The following is a 25,490-nucleotide window of genomic DNA, read 5'->3' on the forward strand; positions in this document are numbered from 1 at the left end:
GCTCACTGCAACCTCTGCCTCCCAGGTTCAAGCGATTTTCCCGCCTCAGCCTCCCGAGTAGCTGGGATTACATGCGCCTGCCCCCATGCCCAGCTAACTTTTGTATTTTTGGTAGAGAAGGAGTTTCACCATATTGGGCAGGCTAGTCTCAAACTCCTGACCTTGTGATTCGCCTGCCTCAGCCTCCCACAAGTGCTGGGATTACAGGCATGAGCCCCCGTGCCCAGCCTAAATGCACTCTTTCAACCCAAATCATGTTTAACACATACTTCCTAGATTTTCTGAAGTATAGCGGAGTCTGAAGACTTAATGTTTATTTAGGTGGCAAATTGCGGACCTCCTTCCATTCATTTTTAACCCAATGACTGGACAGTGCACTATTTTGGAATTTATTTATTTATTTATTTGAGACGGAGTCTCGCTCTGTCACCCAGGCTGGAGTGTGGCATGATCTTGGCTCCCTGCAACCTCTGCCTCCCAGGCTCATGTGATTCTCCTGCCTCAACCTTCTGAGTAGCTGGGATTACAGGTATGTGCCACCACACCCGGCTAATTTTTTGTATTTTTAACAGCCTTTTGTATTTTAGCAGCCTTTTGTATATTAGCAACTTTTTTAGCCAGGGAAAATAATGATATTTTTCAGAAGCATTACAGTAGATGTCCACTGTCTCAGTAAAGGTACTAGTTCACTAGTAGTTAACAGCTTAATAGAAACAGGGTTTCACCATGTTGGTCAGGTTGCTCTCAAACTCCTGACCTCAGGTGATCTGCCCTCTTTGGCCTCCCAAAGTGCTGGGGTTAGAGGTGTGAGCCACAGTGCCTGGCCCCAGAATTTCTTATAGTATGGTGGAGCAAAAAGCACAATCCGCGATGCCAAACCATGGACCAAGGCTTCACCATTGTTGTTTCTGATCATGCATTTCTCCCCTTTATTCCATTTCTTGGCATCCTTTCTTCACTTCCCCTATCACTCCACCATCAATTTCTAGTCCCTCCTGAAATTGCTTCCTTAAAAATCAACAAGGCCCTTCCAGTCAAATTCAAAGGCTTTACTCAGCTTCTCTCCACTTGAGTGCCTGTATTCAGTGCTACTGTGGGTTCACCAGAGCCTAACCTCTACCTTGGACTCCTGTCCCCACAACCTTGCTCCCTCAGAGAGATAGTCCATGCCTAGGGCTTCGGACATCCCCTCTTCATTAGAAGTGGTAGGAAAGCAGTGGTCAGAGCACCTGATTTGAAGACCAACCTTTATCCCTCACTGGCTGGGAGGGCTTGCGTGAGTCAGCTTCTCTGAGCTTTAATTGATGAACTTGTGAAACAGCTGGTCCACCTGTCCTTAAGAGGTATGTTTTGAGGTGCTTTCTAGCCCCTCGTCTGAGACCTCCTCCCTGCTCCATGACCTGGGCAACCATGACCCTGATGGGTAGATTATTGGCCTAAAGGGGAATGCCCAAGGAGAGGCAATATATTGACTGGTCAGTAATCAAAAGTATTCTCTCTTTCTCAAAAACCTGGGCAAAGGGCCGGGCGTGGTGGCTCACGCCTGTAATCCCAGCACTTTGGGAGGCCGAGGTGGGTGGATCGTGAGGTCAAGAGATCAAGACCATCCTGGCCAACATGGTGGAACCCCGTCTCTACTGAAAATACAAAAATTAGCTGGGCGTGGTGGCACGCGCCTGTAGTCCCAGCTACTGGGGAGGCTAAGGCAGGAGAATCGCTTGAACCCTGGAGGCAGAGGTTGCAGTGAGCCAAGATCGCACCACTGTACTCCAGTCTGGCGTCAGAGCAAGACTCTGTCACAAAAAAACAAAGAAAAAACCTGAGCAAAGAGACCTAGAGCATGTAGTCTAATGGCAGACGTTAGGAAAAAAAGGGTGAGGATATCAGGCTGGCAGGCTGGGGCAATATGAGCACATTGCCCCATTGTCCTGACTGGAACACACTGATGAGTAATGAGACTATAATAGCAGCCTGCTGAGGAAAGCAGGAGAGCACTACGGTCACAGAGAGGTCCAGGATGGGAGGCCATCCTGGGTCTGAGTCTCATCCTAGTTCCTGTGTCCTTTGGTTCCGTGAGACATCCTTGAAACCTTTCAGTCTACCCCTTTTATTTGTACCAACTCCTCTATCTGATCCTGTCAGAAAGCCTTGACCACTCAGAGCCTCACAGAAGAGTGATGAGAACAGGTAACTAGAATACAGCCAACTAATTTCAATTCAACAAAAGATCTGCCTCCCTCGGGAAACCTCTCCCGTGTTCCACGGGCCCCCAGAAAAGTCCATAAAGTACTTTCTGAGCATTTAGTGTGGGCTCAGGTTGATGGCCTGACGGGATTTGGGAAAGGGGAAGGAGGGACGTGATAAGAGTTAGACCAAGGCAGATGTAACCCTAGCGAAGCGGCTACGTTGTCTGGGGTATATACGCTGGGGTTTGTTGTCACGCTCCAGGAAAATTTAGGACACAGACACACACAAGGAGTTTAGGAGCGGAGGTTTAACAGGTAGAAGAGAAGAAAAAGAGAAACAGCTCCCTCCATAGAGGAAAGGGCCTCTGAGCAGAAAGGACTGAGCAGAAAAGGAGCAGCAGTGGTGAGTGCCCCAAATTTTATAGTCCGGTTTGAGCAGGTGGTGTCTGATTTACATAGGGCTCATAGATTGGTTCAATCAGGTACGACATTTACATAGTGAGTGGGGAAGGCTCGTCCCCCTACCCTAATCTTATGCAAATGGGCTTTCCAGTTGATGGCACCATCTTGTCTGCTCCTTACAATACGCATGACTGACAGAAAAGAGAAGATGGAGCCGCCATTTTGAAAAAGTCTAGTCCTTAGTTCCTGCCCACATTCCCCCGGCAAGCTCCCAGCTTGCTTGTGTATGTCTGCAGCTTGACTTTACAGGCTGCTCTTTGGGGCTGCTTTTCATTAAAAAGAAAAGCCTGCCGGGTGGGGTACAGGCTCAAGCCTGTAATCCCAGCCCTTTGGGAGGTGGAGGCGAGCGGATTACCTGAGGTCGGGAGTTCAAGACCAGTCTGACTAACATAGAGAAACCTCATCTCTACTAAAAATACAAAATTAGCCAGGCGTTGTGGCACATGCCTGTAATCCCAGCTACTTGGGAGGCTGAGGCAGGAGAATCGCTTGAACCTGTGAGGCGGAGGTTGTGGTGAGCCGAGATCACGCTATTGCACTCCAGTCTGGGCAACAAGAGCGAAACTCTGTCTCAATCAATCAATCAATAGAAAAGCCTTATGATGGAGGACTCCCATGCCCTTACTATCTGCCTAAGTAATTTCTTCTTCTTCTTTTTTTTTTTTTTTTTTTTTGAAACGGAGTCTCACCTTGTCACCCAGGCTGTGGTGTAATGGTGCGATCTCGGCTCACTGCAACCTCTGCCTCCTGGGTTCAAGCGATTCTCCTGCTTCAGCCTCCAGAGTAGCTGGGATTACAGGCGCCCGCCACCACACCCAGCTAATTTTTGTATTTCTAGTGGAGATGGGGTTTTACCATGTTGGCCAGGCTGGTCTCGAACTCCCAACCTCATGTAATCCACCCACCTCGGCCTCCCAAAGTGCTGGGGTTACAGGCGTGAGCCACCGTGTCCGGCCAGTAATTTCTTCTTAACTCCTGTATCACTAGTGTGGGAGGAGGGGAGGAGGCAAGGAACAAGACAGAAGGTACAGTCACCTAGAGTTGTCATTGTTTTGTCCATTTGGCACATATCTCCTCCCTTTCTTCTAGTATTAGGAACCCTCTTTCTCACGGAGAACCCATTAACCCATTCCCATGTGATTTAGCTGGAGTTCTTCCAGCAGCATCATACAAGTGGGCACATGGCCAACCCTCCCAGGCCAGAGTGCATGCCATTTTCCGGGTTACTGTGATGGGTTGAGGGGTGGGCTCAAAAGCTGTGAGTCAGAACCTGGCTGGGCCTGTCGGAATTGCTCCTCCAGTTTTCCTATGGAACTCTTGGGAGAATAACATTTTCTCTAGAGCAGAAGCCATGAAGAAAGCTAAGCTGAGAGCTGTCAGAGATGATCTTGGCCTCCATGTGGAGCTATCTGGCCAGAGAATATGGCCCAAAGGAAAGCAGAGATGACAGAGAAGCAGGGGTACAGGAAAGGGGTCTAAATGGCATAATTTGGCTTCCTGAATCCAACTCTACCTGAAGCCATTCCCATTCCTTACTTATGCTGCCCAGATATGGGTAACTAATACATCTCTTTCTTCCTTACAGTGGTTTGAATTGCATTTATATCACCGACAAAAAAACAAACAAACAAACAAAAAAACACCTTGACAAAGATGGAAAGTAAAGGAGAAAGATGGAGACTGGGTTGCACAGGATGGGTGGCCTCTGAGGGCTCTAAAAGCCAGGCAGAGAAGCTTGCCTTATTATGATACATAAATCCTTTCTGGAAAGAGGTGAGAAATGCTGTTATCCCCCTTTAGCTCTGATTCTTCCCTTGATGTGCTGAGGGGCACTAAGAAGACTCTTTCCTTTAACTGTAAGAAGAGGGTAACAGCCACATTTCACTCCAAACCATTAATTTAATAAGTTTAGACAGAAGAGATTATTAGCCTCAGAAGGTGTTGCTTTCATTATCATTGAAATGTGCTTTTTCTGCTTTCTACTATGTTCTAGTCTTCCCTCCCTGGATGGCCACATGCAAATTAGGGAATGTTGCAATGCCCAGAGCAGAGTTATAACATCCAGCCATATTACAACAGCAGTTTTATATAAATGGCCATCCTCTAAACTGTGGACACATGATAAAGTATGCGGGCTCTTCTCATAATTAAAAGCCCAAAAGGGAACGAAGGAAACACAGAGAACATTATTCTAGTGACTTATAAAACTGGGCTGGAGAAAATCTCCTATGTCTAGAGGTGGAAGAGAAAGGATAAAAAGGGAGAAGGAGTAGAATAGAAAATGGAAATGAGAAAAAGAGATGGTGGTGGAAAGAAGGGCTGCAGTAGAAGACAGGAGAGAATAGAGCAAGCAGAGGCAGGAAGCCAAGTCCGAAAAGGAGGAGAGGACTGGGGAGTGTTTAGATCAAGACTCTTCTCTTGGCTGGGCGCAGTGGCTCACGCCTGTAATCCCAGCACTTTGGGCAGCCGAGGCGGGCGGATCACCTCAGGTCAGGAGTTCGAGACTAGCCTGGCCATCATGGTGAAACCCCATCTCTACTAAAAATACAAAGATTAGCTGGGCATGGTGGCGCACACCTGTAGTGCCAGCTACTTGGGGAGGCTGAGGCAGGAGAATCGTTTGAACCCGGGAGGCGGAGGTTGCAGTGAGCCAAGATCGTGCCACTGCAGTCCAGTGTGAGTAACAGAGGGAGACTCCATCTCAGAAAAAAAAAAAAAAGGGCCGGGCAAGGTGGCTCATACCTGTAATCCCAGCACTTTGGGAGGCCAAGGCAGGTGGATCACCTGAGGTCAGGAGTTCCAGACTAGCCTGGCCAACATGGTGAAACCCCGTCTCTACTAAAAACACAAAGATTAGCTGGGCATGGTGGCGCACACCTGTAGTCCCAGCTACTTGGGGAGGCTGAGGCAGGAGAATTGCTTGAACCTGGGAGGCAGAGGTTGCAGTGAGCCAAGATCGCGCCACTGCACTCCAGCCTGGGCAACAGACGGAGACTCCATCTTAGGAAAAAAATAAAAATAAAAATAAAAAATAAGGCCAGGCAAGGTGGCTCATGCCTGTAATCCCAGCACTTTGGGAGGCTAAGGCATGTGGATCACGAGGTCAGGAGTTCAAGACCAGCCTGGCCAACATGGTGAAACCCCGTCTCTACTAAAAATACAAAAATTAGCCAGGTGTGGTGGCTGGTGGCGAATGCTGTTAATCCCAGCTACTCAGGAGGCTGAGGCAGGAGAATTGCTTGAACCCAGGAGGCAGAGGTTGCAGTGAGTTGAGATTATGCCATTGCACTCCAGCCTGGGCAACAAGAGTGAAACTCCATCTCAAGACCCTTGTCTTCTCTGGACCTCCATTTCCTCCTCTAGGGCATCCATAGGCAGGGCCAACTACATAATTTGCAGGGCGCAATACAAAATCAAAATATGGAGCCCTATGTTCAAAATGTATTCAAAATTTGGAGGCAGCAGCACAGCATTAAACCAACTGTGGGGCCCTGTGCAACCATGGAGGTCACACGCCCATGAAGCTGGCTGTAATACATTAACTAGATCAGGATTTTCAGAAGGTGTTCTGTAAACTCCAGATATTCCAAAAACAAAAGATTCCTTAATCTCATCTCTAGAAAGTGGGGCGCATTTCCCCATCCCTTCATTGAAGATTCAAAATGCGCATGAACTGCTCCAGAAAGCCCTGTTGAAAGCAAGAAATGTGTGTGCCTTCATTTCAACCAGTTTCTCAAATGTATTTGACCATAGCAACATTTTTTCCCCAATTCTCCATATTAATACCCCATATAACCCATTTTGCAAAATGCTTGAAGTCGATGGTCTTGAGGTCCCTGGAGCTAGAAGAGGCATTAGCAGTCACCCACAGCAGCCCCTTCTGCCCTGAGATTGGATGCTCACAAATCTGCTCTTCTTGGCCTTGATGATGACAGTGATCTCTTTCTTCCAGATCTGATGAGTGTGGGGCATGAGAGGAGATTCCTGGGGTTGCAAAACCTGCAGCAGGTTCTCAAAGATGACATATCAACTCCCCTAAATGCCCCTCCACTCAGGCACCATGAAAGCCTTTGTTTCAATACACTCAAAATGTTACCTCTTCACGGCCGGGCACAGTGGCTCACGCCTATAATCCCAGCACTTTGGAAGGCTTAGGTGGGTGGATCATGAGGTCAAGAGATCGAGACCATCCTGACCAACATAGTGAAACCCTGTCTCTACTAAAAATACAAAAAAAATTAGCTGGGCGTGGTGATGCATGCCTGTAGTCCCAGCTATTCAGGAGGCAGAGGCAGGAGAATCACTTAAACCCGGGAGGCGTAGGTTGCGGTGAGCCGAGATCACGCCACTGCACTCCAGCCTGGGTGACAGAGCTAGACTCCGTCTCAAAAAAAAAAAACAAAAAAAAGTTACTTCTTCACTAATTTCTAATCTCCCCAGAAAATTTGTAAGGGGGTTTTGATACCATATGTAGGACAGGGAGTCTTTGGTTATTATGAATAAATACAATGTTTATAGAACTCCTGCATCTCAGATCATTATATTCAATTCAAAGTGTGTAATTTTATTTGGGGAGGATTTATGCTGAGAACTATCAGTATCCCAGCGCCTTTGATCAGGAACCCAGGAACTCCTAAAGTGTAGACCATTATCCCCTATAGAGATTAGTTAACTTTCAATCTGGGTAAGAAGAATAAAGTTTCTTTGCAAAAGAAAGCCCAAATGCCATCTTTTTCCTTCTCCATAAACACTAGGATAAGAAGAGACTTATAAGTAGAAGCTCGAGGTTGAATCTCATCTCTATCTTTGTTGCACTGAACTAATCACTACATCCTCCTCTCTGCCTTTGTTTTCTCATCTATAAAATGGGAATAATAATAATAATAGCAAAGATTCTTCTAGCAATAAGATAAATGCATGAGAAAGCTGTCTGAAGATTGAACTGTAGCAAGAGTTGCTAAAGCACTACTTACCTATTACAAATATCTAGAGCCAAATTTCCACAGTACGGCATGGACAGATGATTTTAAAATCAGAAAGAAAAAAACAGTTATAAAAATACTTAGTGAGATTCGGCCAGGCATGGTGGCTCACACCTGTAATCCCAGCACTTTGGGAGGCCAAGGTGGGCAGATCACGAGGTCAGGAGATCCAGACCATCCTGGCCAACATGGTGAAACCCCATCTCTACTAAAAATGCAAAAATTAGCCAGGTGTGGTGGCGGATGCCTGTAATCCCAGCTACTCGGGAGGCTGAGGCAGGAGAATCGCTTGAACCCAGAGGTGGAGGTTGCAGTGAGCTGAGATGGTGCCACTGCACTCCAGCCTGGGTGACAGATCGAGACTCCGTCTCAAAAAATAAATAAATAAATAAAAATAAATACTTAGTGAGAGTCTCCCTCACTGGTCACTTTGCTTGGGGGTTCAAATTATAACCCAAAACTATGGAATATGCTTACTTGGGAGATTCTTAAAGCTCCTGTACATGAATCTTTTTGAAACATATCAAGGGTCCTTAGAAATCTGATCTGATGTGACTCTCAGAGCACTCTGATGACACCTGCTGGCTAGGCATGGTGTGACAACTGTGTTCTAGTCTAGACAGACGGAGATGGTCTGGAACCCGAGTGGAGTACCTGGGAAGCTGAGGCTGGAGAGAAATCCTGACCTTCAATCTTGCTGCGCAAAGTGTGGTCCTAGGGCCTGCAGTATCGGGATCACTAGGAGCTTGTAAATGTGGGATCAGACTCTACATTTTTTTTTTAGAGACCGGGTCTTGCTATGTTGCCCAGGCTGGTCTCAAAACTGCTAAGCTCAAGCAATCCTCCCGCCTCAGCCTCCTGAGTTGCTGGGATTACAGGCACTGGCTCAGACTCTACATTTTCATGAGATCCTCCAAGTGATTCGTGTGTGCTTTAGAGTGAAAGAAACATGTTCTAGTGTTCTAGAAGACTAGTGACTAAGCGTCAAAGGGGGACTCTAAGGAGGAAGCTATGTTAAAGAAAAATATTTTTTTTTCTTTTTTTGAGACAAGAATCTCACTCTGTCAACCAGACTGTAGTGTTATTGTGCCATCCCAGTTCACTACAACCTCTGCCTCCCAGGCTCAAGCGATCTGCCCACCTCAGCCTCCCGAGTAGCTGGGACCACAGGCACGAGCCACCACGCCTGGCTAATTTTTGTATTTTTTGTAGAGACAAGGTTTCACCATGTTACCCAGACTGGTCTTGAACTCAAGCAATCCACCCACCTCAGCCTCCCGAAGTGCTGGGATTACAGGCATGAGCCACTGTGCCTAGCTGAAAAAAAAATTTTAGCTGCACATAGGGCTAGCAACTCACAGAAAGCTTGGCACTTCTGCTGTTTCTGGTCCAAGCCTTTCGTTACACCAGTGCATAAACAGGCCCATCGCCCCACAACAGTTTTTCTTATTTTCATTTTTATCCTGTTTTCTACTTATTCTATTGAAGACATTTTTCCTCCCAGAGGAATATTCCTACAATTCTGTAATGAAATGACAGGAAAACAGGATTCCCGTTACAGAAAATTTGCTTTAAGATCATATTTTTCAAAATACAAAGGTTTCTTAGAAGTGTTTTTGTGCTTTTTTAAAATGTTCTGTGTACTGGTCATACCTACAAATAACAAATAATAATAATAGCACGGCCAGGCGCAGTCGCTCACTCCTGTAATCCCAACACTTTGGGAGGCCGAGGCAGGTGGATCACGAAGTCAGGAGTTCGAGACCAGCCTGGCCAACAGTGAAACCCCGTCTCTACTAAAAATACAAAAATTAGCTGGGCATGGTGGCATGCACCTGTAGTCCCAGCTACTCAGGAGGCTGAGGCAAGAGAATCACTTGAACCCGGGAGGCGGAGGTTGCAGTGAGCTGAATTTGCAACACTGTACTCCTGTCTGGGCCACAGAGCGAGAATCCATCTCAATAATAATAATAACAATAATAATAATAACAGCACAAGGGAAGCAGGACTGGTGCTCTCCCCACAAACACCTGATACATTCATTTCTGTTGCCTTGTTTGTAATAGAAATAGATTCTAGGTAATATAAGCAAAAAAGAAATAAACAAAGTAATTGTATTAGATGGATATGGTGGTAGCTTATAGAAAAACAGTACAAGCTGAACAACGACATCTCACAAAGGACAGGAAACAGGGTATTAGGTGTCCAGGAAGCTGGTGTTTCCAGGGCAACACCTTTGGGACAATTGTTTTCAGTCCTGCCTGTGTCACTGATCAGTATACAAATTCTGGGGATAGAGAGTCAGTTAGGTCTCACTTGGTTCATGTCCAGCCTTTGGATAAAGAAGGGCAGGACATTCTGATTTCAGGACTCCCCCAAAGTGTATCTGCGGAGGAAGGCAGGGTTGAGCATCCATTCTGTTTGGTTGAATGTGGTCATGCCCAAGTCATTCCAGTTGTTGCAGATTTTGACTATCACCCTGAGAGAGGGGTAAAACCCCAGAGGAAAATTGAGGTTTTCAACAGGGTGTGGTGGCTCACACCTGTAATCCCGGCATTTTGGGAGACTGAGGCGGGCGGATCACCTGAGGTCAGGAGTTTGAGACCAGCCTGGACAACATGGTGAAGCACTGTCTCTACTACAAATTACAAAAATTAGCCAGATGCAGTGGTGGGCACCTGTAATCCCAGCTACTTGGGAGGCTGAGGCAGGAGAATCGCTTGAGCCTGGGAGGCTGAGGTTGCAGTGAGCCAAGATCATACCACTGCACTCCAGCCTGGGCGACAGAGTGAAACTCTATTTAAAAAAAAAAAGAAAGAAAAAGAAAATTGAGGTTTTCAAGCTGAAAAGAAGAAAAGGTTAATAGGCAGGTGAAACCACGCCTCTCTATTGTGAGATAGGTATCTCCCATAGTATTGATTGATAAGAATATTTATAGCCTATTTACTGTAAAACCCATGTATTATTATTATTCCAAACCCATTGATTATTATTATTCCAAAACATATCTATTTTTAACTGTTTAAGCACATTATTGGAACATTCAGTGAGAGCTTGATGATCTTTGACTCTTCAAGGCAAATCAACTTTCTACCACGTCATCGGAATAAAACAGGAATTAAACAGTTGAAAGGGACTCTGCTCTCCCAAGACCTCTGGTGTCCACCCCCATCTAATATTCTTATGTATTCATAGGCGATGTTAAATAAATGGCAAGAGTCTCCTATTTCTTTTTTAAATAAGAAGAAAGACTGCATAGCTATGAAAAATACACTCTGTCACCAGAGCCACGCAAGAGATCTTTAGAGGAATAAATAGCCGCAGTCTCATAGCAACATTCAGTTGAACAATGCTGAGAGCTGAAAGATGTTCTTCGGTTAGAAATTCATGCCTACAAAAGAATACCATCCACGAAGTTCCTCACTGTTAATTACAGATAGTAAAGCCAGTCCACAGGCAATGGAAATGAGGGTCCATCATGCAGCCAGCTTCTTGGGAAGGACTGACCAATATCCTCAGAAAGCTAAAATGAATGAATATGCTTTTTTTTTTTTTTTTTTTTTTTTTTTTGAGACAAGGTCTCTCTCTGTCCCCCAGGCCAGAGTGCAGTGGCACGATCTGGGCTCATTGCAACCTCCGCCTCCTAGGTTTCAGCAATTCTCCTGCCTCAGCCTCCCAAGTAGCTGGGATTACAAGTGCCCACCACCACATCTGGCTAATTTTTGTTTTTTTAGTAGAGACAGGGGTTTCACCATGTTGGCCAGATTGGTCTCAAACTCCTGACCTCAGGCGATGCGCCCATGTCGGCCTCCCAAAGTGCTGGGATTACAGGTGCGAGCCACTGTGCCCGCCAAATCTGCATATTATAGAGAGGTCTCAGTAACCAGACCCGTAACCTCACAGAGGCTTCTTAAGTGTTTTCTTTTATATTCTGTGCCCTGGTCACACCTACAAATAACAAATAATAATGATAACAGTACAAGGGAAACGAGGATGCTGTCCCACTCCTACTTGCTACAGACCTACCTCCACAAATAGAGCTGATACATTCGTGGAGCCTATTTGAAGGCTTACTTCTCTGCTTAAAAACTGTTCTATAAAGTAAAATAATCAACTTTTGTACTCTCTGAGGGATCTGGCATCCATGGCCCAAGAAGTTAGTAAATGCACATTTCTTTCTTTCTTTCCTTCCTTCCTTCCTTCTTCTCTTCTCTTCTCTTCTCCTCTCTCTCTCTCTCTCTCCCCCTCCCTCCCTCTGTCTCTCTCTCTCTCTCTCCTTTCTTTCTCTCTTTCTTTTTGAGACAGAGTTTCGCTCTTGTTGCCCAGGCTGGAGTGCAATGGTGCCGTCTCTGCTCACTGCAACCCCCACCTCCCAGGTTCAAATGACTCTCCTGCCTCAGCCTCTCAAGTAGCTGGGGATTACAGGTGCCCACCACCATGCCCGACTCATTTTTGTATTTTTAGTAGAGACAAGGTTTCACTTCGTTGGTCAGGCTGGTCTCAAACTCCTGATCTCAGGTGATCCACCCACCTCGGCCTCCCAAAGAGCTGGGATTATAGTGTGAGCCATCAAGTCCGGACTATCCTCATATGTTTTAATAAGAAGCTAATGTTTTCCCCCAGATTCTGGAGAAACATTGACCCTCTAGGAAGCGGTGGCAGGTATACAGCCATGGTTACCTGACTGAGACAGCTCAGGGCAGAGCAATGGAACTGGAGTCCCCTCCTGGCTTTGTCATCTTATTCCAGATGGGCTAGCCCAGGAACCTGACTTCACTGCACTCAGTTTCTCCATTTAGACAATTAAGTGGCAGATTTCTGTTCACTCCTAATGCAGCTCTAAAAGCCTGCCTTTCTAGCTACCTTCTAGGGGTAGAAAAGAGAGTCAGAAGAGGACAGGCACAGTGACTCATGCCTGTAATCCCAGCACTTTGGGAGGCTGAGGTGGGCAGATCACTTGAGGTCAGGAATTTGAGACCAGCCTGGCCAACATGGTAAAACCCCATCTCTACTAAAAATGCAAAAAAAAAAAAAAAAAAAAAAATTAGCCAGGTGCGTGCCTGTAATCCCAGCTACTTGGGAGGCTGAGGCAGGAGACTCACTTGAACCCAGGAGGCGGAGGTTGCAGTAAGCTGAGATTGCATCACTGCACTGGGCAACAAAGCAAGTCTCCATCCTAAAAAAAAAAAAAGGAGAGGTGGGGAGGGGGAGTCAAAAGAAATGAACAGAAAGCCATCTCTCCCACTTTAAATATATCCGGGCCCTCTCAAAAAAAGCCTCACATTTGAAACTTTCCTTTAGGTTCCCCATTTCTGGCCCATGGACTTTGGGGGAGCAGGTCCAGGAAATAAGTCCTTAAATTGGAAGCCAGAAGTATAAGAAAAATGGATCCAGAAGTTTATCCTTTAAATACCAAATCCTTGATTGGGCCTCCCTCCACCAACTGTTCTTTCTTTATCTGAACAAAACAGCAGTGGTCGGTACCAAAAGGCACCGTCCAGTGTGCTGGTCTATTTCTGTCCTGCATTGTGATTCTGAATGCTGAGATGATGGCTTATCAGGACCTTGGAGAGATCAACGCTATCCTGAGAGATTGAATTAAGGTATTGGTAAATGCCTGCCAAGATTGAATTAAGATTGGTAAATACCTTGGTAGGCTAGAACAATGGATGAAATCTAACGATTGAAGTTTAATCAGAAAAAAAAGAAATTTAATCAGGATAAAGTACATTCTGGTCCACAGAATACCAAGTGCATAAAAATAACTGATACTATGGAAAGAGGTTGGTCTAGAATGTTCAGGTTACTACAATCTCAATCTGTGCCAATAGGATGACTTGGCGCTCTACTCAACCCAAACATAGTGTGGTATGGGCTTTGATGAACAAAGCTGTTCCAAGCAAGAGAAGAAAATATCCCCCTGTCCTTTGCTCAGGCCACATCTATGTCATTAGAATGACTTGAGTGTCAGGAAGGAAAGCCAGATAGACTCCAATCAGGTGAGTGGTGGCCCTGCTGAATGGAGAGACCATGAAAAGAATCCAAAATTCAGCCAGGGCCTGAAAAGGTGAATGAAGGCAGCAGCAACCTTAATGCAGAATCTCAGCCACCGAAATCAGGTGCTAAAATTAAAAGCGGTTGAGAAAGAATCACATAGGAATGTGAAAGAGTTGATGGGATGGAAGTGCCAGATGACAGGACATTAAGGTATCTTAAAAGAGCTAAAAGAAAGGCAATCAAGGCCGGGCATGGTGGCTCATGCCTGTAATCCCAGCACTGAGAGACCGAGGCGGGTGGATCCTGAGGTCAAGAGATCGAGACCATCTTGGCTAACACGGTGAAACCCTGTCTCTACTAAAAATACAAAAAACTAGCCGGGCGTGGTGGCAGGCACCTGTAGTCCCAGCTACTTGGGAGGCTGAGGCAGGAGAATGGCGGGAACCCAGGCGGTGGAGCTTGCAGTGAGCCAAGATTGAACCACTGCACTCCAGCCTGGGCGACAGAGCGAGACTCATCTAAAAAAAAAAAAAAAAAAAATAGAAGGTGGGGCCTTTTGGGAGAAGTAGTTGGAATCAAAATGGACTCACTAGTGTTAAAAAAACTAAACAAACAAACCAACAAACAAAACCCCTGGCACATAGAGCCGGGGAAGACCATGAAGAGAGGATTCTCTTGCTTGTATGCCTAGTAACGAAACTATCACAAAGACTGCAAAACTCACAACCTAGCACAATGGCCATGATAAGCTCACACAACAGAATACTTTTGTGACTGGGCGCGGTGGCTCACGTCTGTAATCCTAGCATTTTGGGACACCAAGGCAGGAGGATCGCTTGAGCCCAGGAGTTTGAGACCAGCCTGGGCAACATAGGGAGACTCTGTCTCTACAAAAAACACAAACACAGAAAACTTTTGTGAGGACATCTACTTAGCAACTGTCTGTCCAACCTTGTACTGGCATCACCTTTATTACTGATCTTTGCGGCCAAGAATAATTATTTCAAAACAATTATGTAATCCTCTTCACTTTTTCCTTTAAAAACCTTTATTTTATTTTACCTCCCTGAATACATACCTAGTTTACTATGGCATGCATATGCCCATTGTAATGCTCTTTTCCCAAGTAAACATCATTTTCTTTTGGACAGCCTCTGTTTATTTCGGTTGACAGTCATAAGAGTGGGGCCCTTATGAATGGGACTAGTGCCCTATAAAACTGATTTATGGGCTGGGCGTGGTGGCTCACGCCTGTAATCCCGGCACTTTGGGAGGCCAAGGTGGGTGGATTACCTGAGGTCAGGAGTTCAAGACCAGCCTGGCCAACATAGTGAAACCCCCATCTCTACTAAAAATACAAAAATTAGCTGGGCGTGGTGGCATACCCTTGTAATCCCAGCTACTCAGGAGGCTGAGGCAGGAGAATTGCTTGAGCCCAGCAGGCAGAAGTTGCAGTGAGCTGAGATCGTGCCACTGCACTCCAGCTTGGCTGACAGAGCGAGACTCTGTCTCAAAAAAAAAAAAAACTGATTTATGGTAACAGAAATCAGAATGGGCTGGGCATGGTGGCTCATGACTGTAATGCCAACACTTTAGGAGTCCAAAGTGGGAGCATCACTTGTGCCCAGGAGTCTGAGATCAGCGTGGGCGACATCCCTATAAAAATAAAAATAAAAATAAAAATAAAACATCTCTACAAAAATCAATATAAATAAATAAAAATAAAACATCTCTACAACATCTCTACAAAAATAAAAATAAAAAATTATCTAGGGGTGGTGGTGCATGCCTGTAATCCCAGCTGCTTGAGAGGCAGAGGTGTGAAGATTGCACCAGGAAGTAGAGGCTGCAGTGAGTCTTGATCACACCACTGCATTCCAGCTTGGGCAGCAGAACGAGACCGTGACACACAAACACACACACACACACACACACACACGGAAGTCAGAATGATGGTTGACCTTGGGGATGGAGGTGATTGCTGGATGAAAAGGTGCAGCATGTGGTGGGGGAGCTTCTGGGATGATGGCAATGTCCTAAAATTTGATCTGGTCAGCAGTTACACAAGTGTGGACATATGTAAACGTAGCAAACTAGACATTTAATATTAGCGCACTCTATGTAAGTTACAGAGCAACAAAAAAGCAATTAAAACTCTTGAGTGTGGGGAAAGATGACCCAGGATACAGAAAACCTAGGCTGCAACACAAGAAGTCCTGGGGGGTAGTTATTGTGCAGACAGCCTGAGGAGTAACCATTCCGCCCCTCCTCCCCCCAGAGCAGGAGGATGGGGCGAGAAAAACTAGGTACCAATAATAAAGCAGGTGTAGTTGGCCATATGGAAAATAGTGTTCAGATGAGTTTTATAATTCAGTTGGAGAATTTGGCAAGAATTAGTAATGGCAGCTTAACCCACATCCAAACTAGTATCCTCAATTTTCTATATCTTCTCTGCCACATTTGGCAGAAGAAAAAGAGATACTTAGAAAATATATAGAAAACTGAGGGCCGGGCGCGGTGGCTCATGCCTGTAATCCCAGCACTTTGGGAGGCCAAGGTGAGTGGATCACGAGGTCAGGAGTTCGAGACCATCCTGGCTAACATGGTGAAACCCCGTCTCTACTAAAAATACAAAAAATTAGCCGGGCGTGGTGGCGGGTGTGTGTAGTCCCAGCTACTCGGGAGGCTGAGGCAGGAGAATGGCGTGAACCCAGGAGGCGGAGCTTGCAGTGAGCCAAGATCGCGCCACTGCACTCCAGCCTGGGCGACAGAGGGAGACTCCGTCTCAGAAAAAAAAAAAAAAAAAAAAGAAAACTGAGGGTACTGGTTTGGATACAGGTTAAACTGCTATTAAAAAACAGACTGGGGCTGGGTGCGGTGGCTCACGCCTGTAATCCCAGCACTTTGGGAGGCTGAGGCAGGCAGATCACTTGAGGTCAGGAGTTTGAGACCAGCCTGGCCAACATGATGACACCTTGTCTCTACTAAAAATGCAAAAATTCCTGTTATCCCAGTACTTTGGGAGGCCGAGGTGGGTGGATCACGAGGTCAAGAGTTCGAGACCATCCTGACCAACATGGTGAAACCCTGTCTCTTCTAAAAATACAAAAAATTAGCTGGGCATGGTGGTGCATGCCTGTAGTCCCAGCTACTTGGGAGGCTGAGGCAGGAGAATCGCTGGAACCTGAGAGGTGGAGGTGGTTGCAGTGAGCTGAGACTGTGCCACTGCACTCCAGCCGGGGGACAGAGTGAGACTCTGTCTCAAAAAAAAAAAAAAAATGCAAAAATTAACCGGGCGCAGTGGTATGCACCTGTAGTCCCAGCTACTCAGGAAGCTGAGGAAGGAGAATCGCTTGAACCCGGGAGGTAGAGGTTGCAGTGAGCTGAGATCGTGCCACTGCACTCCAGCCTGGGCAACAGAGTGAGACTCCATCTCAAAAACAAAAAACAAAACAAACAAACAAAAACCGCAAAACAGGCTGGGTGCAGTGGCTCACACCTGTAATCCCAGCACTTTGGGAGGCTGAGGAGAGCAAATCACTTGAGGTCAGGGGTTGGAGACCATCCTGGCCAACATGGTGAAACCCCATCTCTACCAAAAATACAAAAATTAGCCTGGTGTGGTGGTGCACACCTGTAGTCCCAGCTACTCGGGAAGCTGAGACAGGAGAATTGCTTGAACCCGGGGGGTGGAGGTTACAGTGAGCCAAGATCATGCCCCTGCACTCCAGACTGGGCAACAGAGGGAGACTCTGTCTCAAAAAAAAAAAAAAGGAGCAGCTATATTTCAAGCATTTTAGGTGAAATAATATGATGTCTTATGATGTCTTGGATCCAGTGGTAAGAGAAAAGGATGGGGTTATGTGTGTAGTTATATCTGTCTGATTTAGCCAGAATAAGTCAGAGAGGCCTCCCTGGAGGAGGCAGCATCAGAGTTGGGACTGTAGAGAGTTTGCCACATGAAGGAGAGGGCTTTCCACAAAGAGGAAACAGCTGGAAAAAAGACGTGTAAGCCATACAGTGGGTGGTATTGAGATCTTGAGAAGATGTTATAATTATGGCAAAGAGTAAGGGGGCAGAGAAGGGGACATGTTTAGAGATGGGAAAGGGTCTGAGAGGACCTTCTAAGGGTGTTGAGTCTAATCCTATAGGAACTGAGTTTGGTGTGTGTATGGAGGAAACAGGGCTTCTTTGTACGTGAAGATGATGCTATCTACTAAGCTATACTCTTTTCAGACGTTTTCTTGAGGGTGGTCATTTACTCTCAAAAAGGTACATAGATTGAGGTCAGGAGTTCAAGATCAGCATGGGCAACATAGCAAGACCATGTCTCTAAATAAAATTTTTAAATTAGCCAGGCATGGTGGCACATGCCTGTATTCCCAGCTACTCAGAAGGCTAAGGAAGGAGGATGGCTTGAGCCCAGGAGTTTGAGGCTGCAGTGAGTTATGATCATGCCATTATGGTTCAGCTTGGGGGACAGAGCAAGACCCTGTCTCTTAACTTAAAAAAAAAAAAAAGTACATAGAGAATCGAGTGCTCTAGAACCTGAAGAATCCTAGCAATCCAAATGATCCGATCTGATCCACTTTTTATGATGAGGTAAGGGCCTCAGAGAGGTCCCCTAACTAGATATCAGTGGAGCTGGGATTAGAACTGGGTCTCCTGACTTCCAAATTACCTCATTAAACAGGGATGCCAGGTTACAACTGGGACTGGGGGCACCTTTCTCATTGTATACATAAAACCATGAAAAATGTAAAACACAAGAATACATCAGCACACATTCATTGGCTGTCAGAACAAAAACATCATCACGTCGGACAACCTCTGGAAAACTCCACTATACACTCATGAGTGAATGAGAGTGAAAAAAGCAAACACTGTCTTAGTATTGTTACTAAACAGTATTTGACCTATTTGGAGCATGAAGGTACATAGTCCAGGGGCACCCATCTCTACGGAATAAAATGCAAGGGGCACCTCCTAGAGTTGTGCAGTGGCCCTGTGCCCAAACCTGGCATTCAAGCCATCCTCCAGGAGTAATCCTAAAAGCACATTCTTGAGGCTGACCTGGGTGGGTAATGGAGGCGGTGACTGAGAAAACATTGTTTCTCCATATGCAGCCAAGTCGCCCCTATAGAACTCAACCCCCAGATCCTGGCTCGATCATCTCTGCTGTAAGGATCTCATTCTGCTAACAAAGGTCCAGAGAAGGAAGGAGTCACGTGTTTCTCAGAGGGTATGTGGATAACAATAACGACGCCATCCAGTTTGCCAAAGCAAAGTCTCCCTGTGGCCCTGCTGTCACTTTCCAAGCTACAGACAAATGCTTTTTTCCCCCTAACTCTCAACTCAGCATTGTGGGAACTAAACATCACAATCAGCTTCAGGAGCCTCACTGTTGCCATGGGTTACATGAATTCAAATCTAAGGATGGAACCAAAACAGGCCCTTAAATATCAGCCCTCGAGTGGGAGGCGAAATGAAGTGCTCTAACACCTTAAAGGAAAACAGGAGACGCGTGGCAAGTGGTGGGTCCCGCTACAGCAGGATGGGTGGCTGCTGCCTGGAGCCTCGATTTGTTAACAGCTGCTAAAAATATTCTCTGTGTATAGGGCTTGCAAGTCTTGGCAAATACCCAGAGAAATAAGAATGAATGTCTGAAACTAGACCTGCACTGTCCAATATGACAGCCACTGGCCACAGGTGGCCATTAAGCACTTGAAACACGGCTAGTCTGATTTCAGATGTGCTATAAGCGTAAAACCCACACCAGATGGCAAAGACTCAGGATGAAAAAGGAATTTAAAAGTCACTTTAATAATTTTAGGTTATTTTGTACAGTAGTCACTGTATTGGGTTATCTTAAATATACCATATAGTGGGTTATCATACAGAACTAAATAAATCGGGTTAAATAAAATATATTACTAGAATTAATTTCATCTGTCTCTTTTTACTTTTTAAATGTGGCTACTGGAAAATTTTAAATTACATATATGGATTACATTTGTGGCTTTCATTTGTGAATTACATTCTGTTTCTACTGGGCTGCAAACTGTGGGTACCTTTTTCCAAACTCATCCCAACTCCCATTCAAATCCTTCCCTTTCTTTTTCCTTTTCCACATTTCTCTCTCTCCTTTTTTTTTTTTTTTTTCTTTTTTTTTGAGATGGAGTCTTTCTTTGTCGCCCAGGCTGGAGTGCAATGGCACGATCTCGGCTCACTGCAACCTCTTCCTCCCGGATTCAAGCAATTCTCCCGCCTCAGCCTCCTGAGTAGCTGGGATTATAGGCACCACCATCATGCCCTGCTAACTTTTGTACTTTTGTAGAGACGGGGGTTTCTCCATGTTGGCCAGGCTGGTCTTGAACTCCTGACCTCAGGTGATCCACCTGCCTCTGCCTCACAAAGTGCTGGGATTACAGGTGTGAGCCACTGCACCCAGCTCACATTTCTCTTTTATTATCACATTTTCTATTTTTTTGACAGGAAAAATGGCTCACTTGTATCATTAAATAGGAAGACTAATAAATAGTTAACATTATTTAAAAGACTAAATGCTAATGCTTTACCTGATTTATGGCATATAATCTCCCCAGCTATCTTATAAGGTAGGTATTGTTATTAGCACAGAGAGGTTGAGATATATGCCCAAAGTCACACAGCTAGTAAATAGAAAAACTAGGATTCAATCCCCAGGAAGTCTGTCTCCCAAGCCTTCGCTACTCCACCTACCATAAAAGAAATGGGAAATTCTAATAGACATCTCTTGTGAACAGTTGATTGTTTTTTTCCGCATTTGCAGTGCCCTGGAGCCCTAGGTAAGATGTCAGTGAAGCTTGAAAGCTAGTGGCGGGCTCCTAAAATGTGTCCACCAGTGCTCTGAACTGAATTGTGCCCCCTCCCCATCGTTACCCACAATATGATGGTATTTGGAGATGGGGCCTTTGGGAGGTGATGAGGTTCAGTTGAGGTCATGAGGGTGGGCCCCTCCTGATGGGATTAGTGTCCTTATAAGATGAAACCCCAGGAGCTTGCATGCACTCTCTCTCCTGCTCCAACACACACTGAGGAAAGGCCACATCAGCACACGGCAAGCCAGGAGGAGTGCCCCCACCAGAACCTGACTGTGCTGGCACCCTGATCACCGACTTCCAGCCTCCAGAACTGTGACAAATACATTCCTGTTGTTGAAGCCACCCAGCCTGTGGTTTTGTTATGGTAGCCCAAGCAGATGAAAACATCAGACCCCCGAGTTTGGTCACTGCAGCTGAAACAGCCGATCTCTGAGAACTTGTTATGCATTAAGAGCCTGTTGAGGGGGCTCTTAGCCTTGAAGGATGCAAACAAGCAGGAAAGACTCAATGAAAGAGCTTACAGAGACTTCAAGTGGCAGAGGACAAAGGAATGACATAGCCAGGAGGGGACAGGGATGCTGGGCTGAAGATGAGGGAATAGAAGGAGGTTAGGGGCACATTGTATACCATAAAAGATCCACAGTTTTTAACGAGGAAAATATGTAAAATGTGTGAACAACAGAAGAACAAATATAGGGATGGTTGTAACTGGGATTTAGAGAAAGAGAATTTACCTGTTGACCTAGTGAGGCTACCATATCCGGTTATCTTTTTTTTTTTTTTTGAGACAGAGTCTTACTCTGTCACCCAGGCTGGAGTGCAGAGTGCAATGGCTGGGATTACAGGCACATGCCACCAAGCCTGGCTAATTTTTGTATTTTTAGTGAAGATGGGGTTTTACCATGTTGGCTAGGCTGGTCTCAAACTCCTGACCTCAGGTGATCCACCCATCTCGAACTCCCAAAGTGCTGAGATTATAGGGGTGAGCCACCACCCCCAGCCCATATCTGATTATCTTAAACTCTGGGCTCAAATCATGGTGCTTACACCAGTTACAAAGTTGGCTGCTTATAATTATTAGAAAAAGTATTTAAGCAGTCAATGTGGTAAGGATTTGCTTACTCTATATTTAATGTGGATTGCAGTCTTATCCCAATAACTAGTTCCCTCTCCCTGCTTGTGTTCCTGAGGGCTTTGGGGATGGAAGAGAAAAGGATAGGATTGATGTCAGCCCCATGGCACATCCCGGGAGCCCCCTCATCAGAGCGTGCGATCTAGGATCCCAGAGGGAGCACGCTGCATATGGAGTCACAACTGTGCTTTGTTTATTGGCAGAAATGAAGTTCGAGAACAAATAGTTTATAGTAGGGGTCCCCATCCCCTGGGCAGCAGCAGCACCTGCCAGGTACTGGTCCGTGGCCTGTTAGGAACCAGGCCACACAGCAGGAGGTAAGCCGTGGAAGAGTGAGTGAAGCTTTATCTGTATTTACAGCCGCTCCTCATCGCTCGCATTACCACGTGAGCTCTGCCTGCTGTCAGATCAGTGGCAGCACTAGATTCCCATAGGAGCATGAACCCTATTGTCAACTGCAAATGCAAAGGATAGATTTAGGTTGTACACTCCTTATGAGAACCTAATGCCTGATGATTGTCACTGTCTTCCATGACCCCCAGATTGGACCATCTAGTTTCAGGAAGGCAATCTCAGGGGTCCCACTGATTCTACATTATGGTGTGTTGTATAATTATTTCATTATATATTACAATGGAATCACAATATAAATAAAGTGTACAATAAATGGAATGCGCTCAAATCATCCTAAAACCATCCCTCCCACCCGCATGTGTGGAAAAATTGTCTCCCATGAAACTGGTCCCTGGTGTCTAAAAGGTTGGGGACCATTGGTTTAGAGGATGATAAAAGAGAATCAAAGCACATCAGATGGATCAAGAGGAAGTGAGATGATGGTTAGAGGGCAATTACAAGGGAGAAAGTAACATGCACAGGAAACCCAAAGGCACCAGGGGTTTCAGTGTCAGGGTGCAGTCACGTGGATAGAAAAGTGCCTTGAACCCAAGTGGCTCGAGTGCAGATCCCAGAGCTGGCACTTAAAAGCTGTGGAACTGCGGCCAGGTGTGGTGGCTCATGCCTGTAATCCCAGCACTTTGGGAGGCCAAGGTGAGTGGATCATTTGAGGTCAGGAGTTCAAAACCAGCCTGACCAATATGATGAAACCCTGTGTCTACTAAAAATACAGAAAAATTAGCTGGGCGTGGTGGCAGGCGCCTGTAATCCCAGTTACTCGAGAGGCTGAGGCAGGAGAATTGCTTGAACTCAGGAGGCAGAGGTTGCAGTGAGCCGAGATTGCACCACTGCACTGCAGCCTGGGCAACAGAGCGAGACTCTGCCTCAAAAAACAAAACAAAACAAAAACAGCTGTGGAACTGCTGAACCTTCTCCCTTCCCTCCCCTTCCCTCCCCTCCCTTCCTCTCCCCTCCCTTCCTCCCTTCCTTCCTCCCTCCCTCACTCCTTCCCTTCCTCCCTTCCTTCTTTCTTTCTTTTGGATCTTGCTCTGTTGCCCAGATTGGAGTGCATGATCAAAGCTCACTGCTTGAACTCCTGGGCTGAAGCAATCCTCCAACCTCAGTGTCCCTAGTAGCTGGGACTACAGGCGCATGCCACCACACCCAGCTAGTTTTTAAATGTTTTATACAGACAGGGTCTTTCTATGTTACCCAGGCTAATCTCAAACACCTGGCCTCAAGTGGTCCATGGAACCCTTAGAGTCTGCATTACCTTCCATCCGAACAAGTATCGTGGCAGAAAACATTTCCAGCGGTGACTGCAACAACATCTCCCATCCACGTGCTCTTCTTACAAGGACACTTTAACTCTCTTTCTGCGGAGAGGTGAACTTGAATCTCAGGAAGAGTAGAAGCGATGCTGTGTGACTTCCATGTCTATAGAAGGCGGTACAGCTTGCATCTGGCTTCCTTTCCCGGGACGTTCGTTCTTGAACTTGCAATGCTGTGAGGAAGCTCAGTCCCGTGGAGGGGCCTCACGCAGGCACACTGCAGACATCCCCAGCAGAGGGTGCAGCTGGCGGCAGCAGCAGCTGTAAGGCATGGAAGTGATGAACCTCGGGATGGATCTGGCCCCAGCCACTGGGCCTCTCCTGTGCTCTAAGTCTTCCCAGCTCAGACATCATGCAGCAGAGACAAGCCCCTTCCAAACCCTGACCCAGAGAAGCCGTGAGCATCATAAAGCAGTTATGGCTCCCTACCACTGTGGTTTGAGTCATTTATTATGCCGTCATAGATAAATGGAACGAGTGTAATAAAAACCACCTTGGAGGCTGGGCGAGGTGGCTCATGCCTGTAGTTCCAGCACTTTAGGAGGCTGAGGTGGGAGGATTGCTTGAGACCAGTGGGAAACCAGCCTGTGGGCAACATAACAAGACACTGTTTCTACAAAAAAAAATAATAAATAAATAAATAAAATAAAAGCCACCTTGAGAGTTGTGAGAACCAGAGATAACATATGACAAACACCTAATTTGCTGCCTGTCTTACAGCCAAAGCTCAGAAATGCTAACTATTATCACCATTATTGAGAGGTGAGAGGATCCGGATCGACTAGTTCTATTTATCTTGTCCTGTCAATCATCTTTTCCCCACTCTCCACTGTCCCCCACGTTTCCAAGAAACCTCAGAGTCAGCCCAGTGTAGCAAACCCTCCTCTACAAGTTCAAGCCACTTTCTTCTACCTGGAAGCAATGAAGGTCTTTTTAGGGGTCAGGAGAGGTGGGGGTGGCCCACGCCTGAAGCCAGCTGTGTGTTATGCCACGCCCTTTGGTCCAACTGGCCAAATCTCCTTAGCCCATTGCATCATGTAGATCACATGTCTTTATTCTTTTGCCTTTTGGATACCACGATTCATTTGGATCTGGGGCTGACCCTAAATTATTATTATTATTATTATTATTATTATTATTATTTTTGAGGCAGAGTGTCACTCTGTCACCCAGGCTGCAGTACAATGGTACAATCTCAGCTCACTGCAACCTCTGCCTCCCGGGTTCAAGCGATTCTCCTGCCTCAGCCTCCTGAGTAGCTGGGATTACACACACGTGCCACCATGCCCAGCTAATTTTTGTATTTTTAGTAGAGACAAGGTTTCACCACGTTGGCCAGGCTGGTCTCAAACTCCTGACCTTGTGATCCACCCGCCTCGGCCTCCCAAAGTGCTGGGATCACAGATGTGAGGCTGACCCTAAAATTATTGCAGGGTCTCTATTGACCCAGGTGTATCAGAATTGGCCCGGGGAGGCCAGGGGAGGAGCCAGCACAGCCTTGGTTGAAAATGTAAATAGCTACAGTGTCAACTCACTCTCCCCTCAGTCGGCCACAACCAGTGGAATCCTGCTGCGAATCACGTCACTGTGTGTTGTGACATGATGCAGGTTTAGGGAACAAAGGTTCTCCACTCTCTCTTGGAGCTGTTAGGCGGACCCACCCACCCACTCTACCATGTGTCTTGAACAAGGTATGTCTCTTGCAAAGCAGCTCTCCCTCCCTCTGTTTTTTTTTTTTTCCCCCTCTCCAAATTGAGTTCTGAAACAAATGCAGAAACAAAGACCCGACGTCCAAGCTCAAACAATCCAAGGCAAAGTTTACAACCATGGAAATGAACTCTTGCATTTAGATGATCACTGAATTCAGATTAATAAAGCCCCAGAGGCAGGCTTCCTTCGATGTTCACATTCACAACCATCGTGAGAAAGTTGTCAAATGAGTGTTATGGCTGGGTAAGTGTGTGTGGGAAATCCAGGCACCCCACTATGTTCTACGATCCAAACCGAAATGCTGGAAGGTAAATATATTTCCAGAGTGGGGACATTGTGTTGCTGTGCAGTTCAAGTCAACACACATTCGCTGAGTGTCCAACTGCAGTGTTTATGAGGCACCTGTCACGAGCCAGGCCCTCTGCTGAGCATAT

The 25,490-nt window shown here is 46.1% G+C and overlaps 1 protein-coding gene across 1 annotated transcript in view; it reads right to left on the reverse strand.

The window, feature by feature from the left end:
* Positions 1-23,727, reverse strand: part of TIAM1 (TIAM Rac1 associated GEF 1) — a 485,833-nt gene extending 462,106 nt beyond the window's left edge. Inside the window, exon 1 of the mRNA XM_054468477.2 lies at positions 23,289-23,727. The gene's annotated coding sequence lies outside the window, so the exon portion shown is untranslated. The remainder of the gene's footprint in view (positions 1-23,288) is intronic.
* Positions 23,728-25,490: the final 1,763 nt, after the last annotated feature.

The sequence above is a fragment of the Pongo pygmaeus genome, chromosome 22 (assembly GCF_028885625.2).
Source record: "Pongo pygmaeus isolate AG05252 chromosome 22, NHGRI_mPonPyg2-v2.0_pri, whole genome shotgun sequence".
Taxonomy (NCBI): domain Eukaryota; kingdom Metazoa; phylum Chordata; class Mammalia; order Primates; family Hominidae; genus Pongo; species Pongo pygmaeus.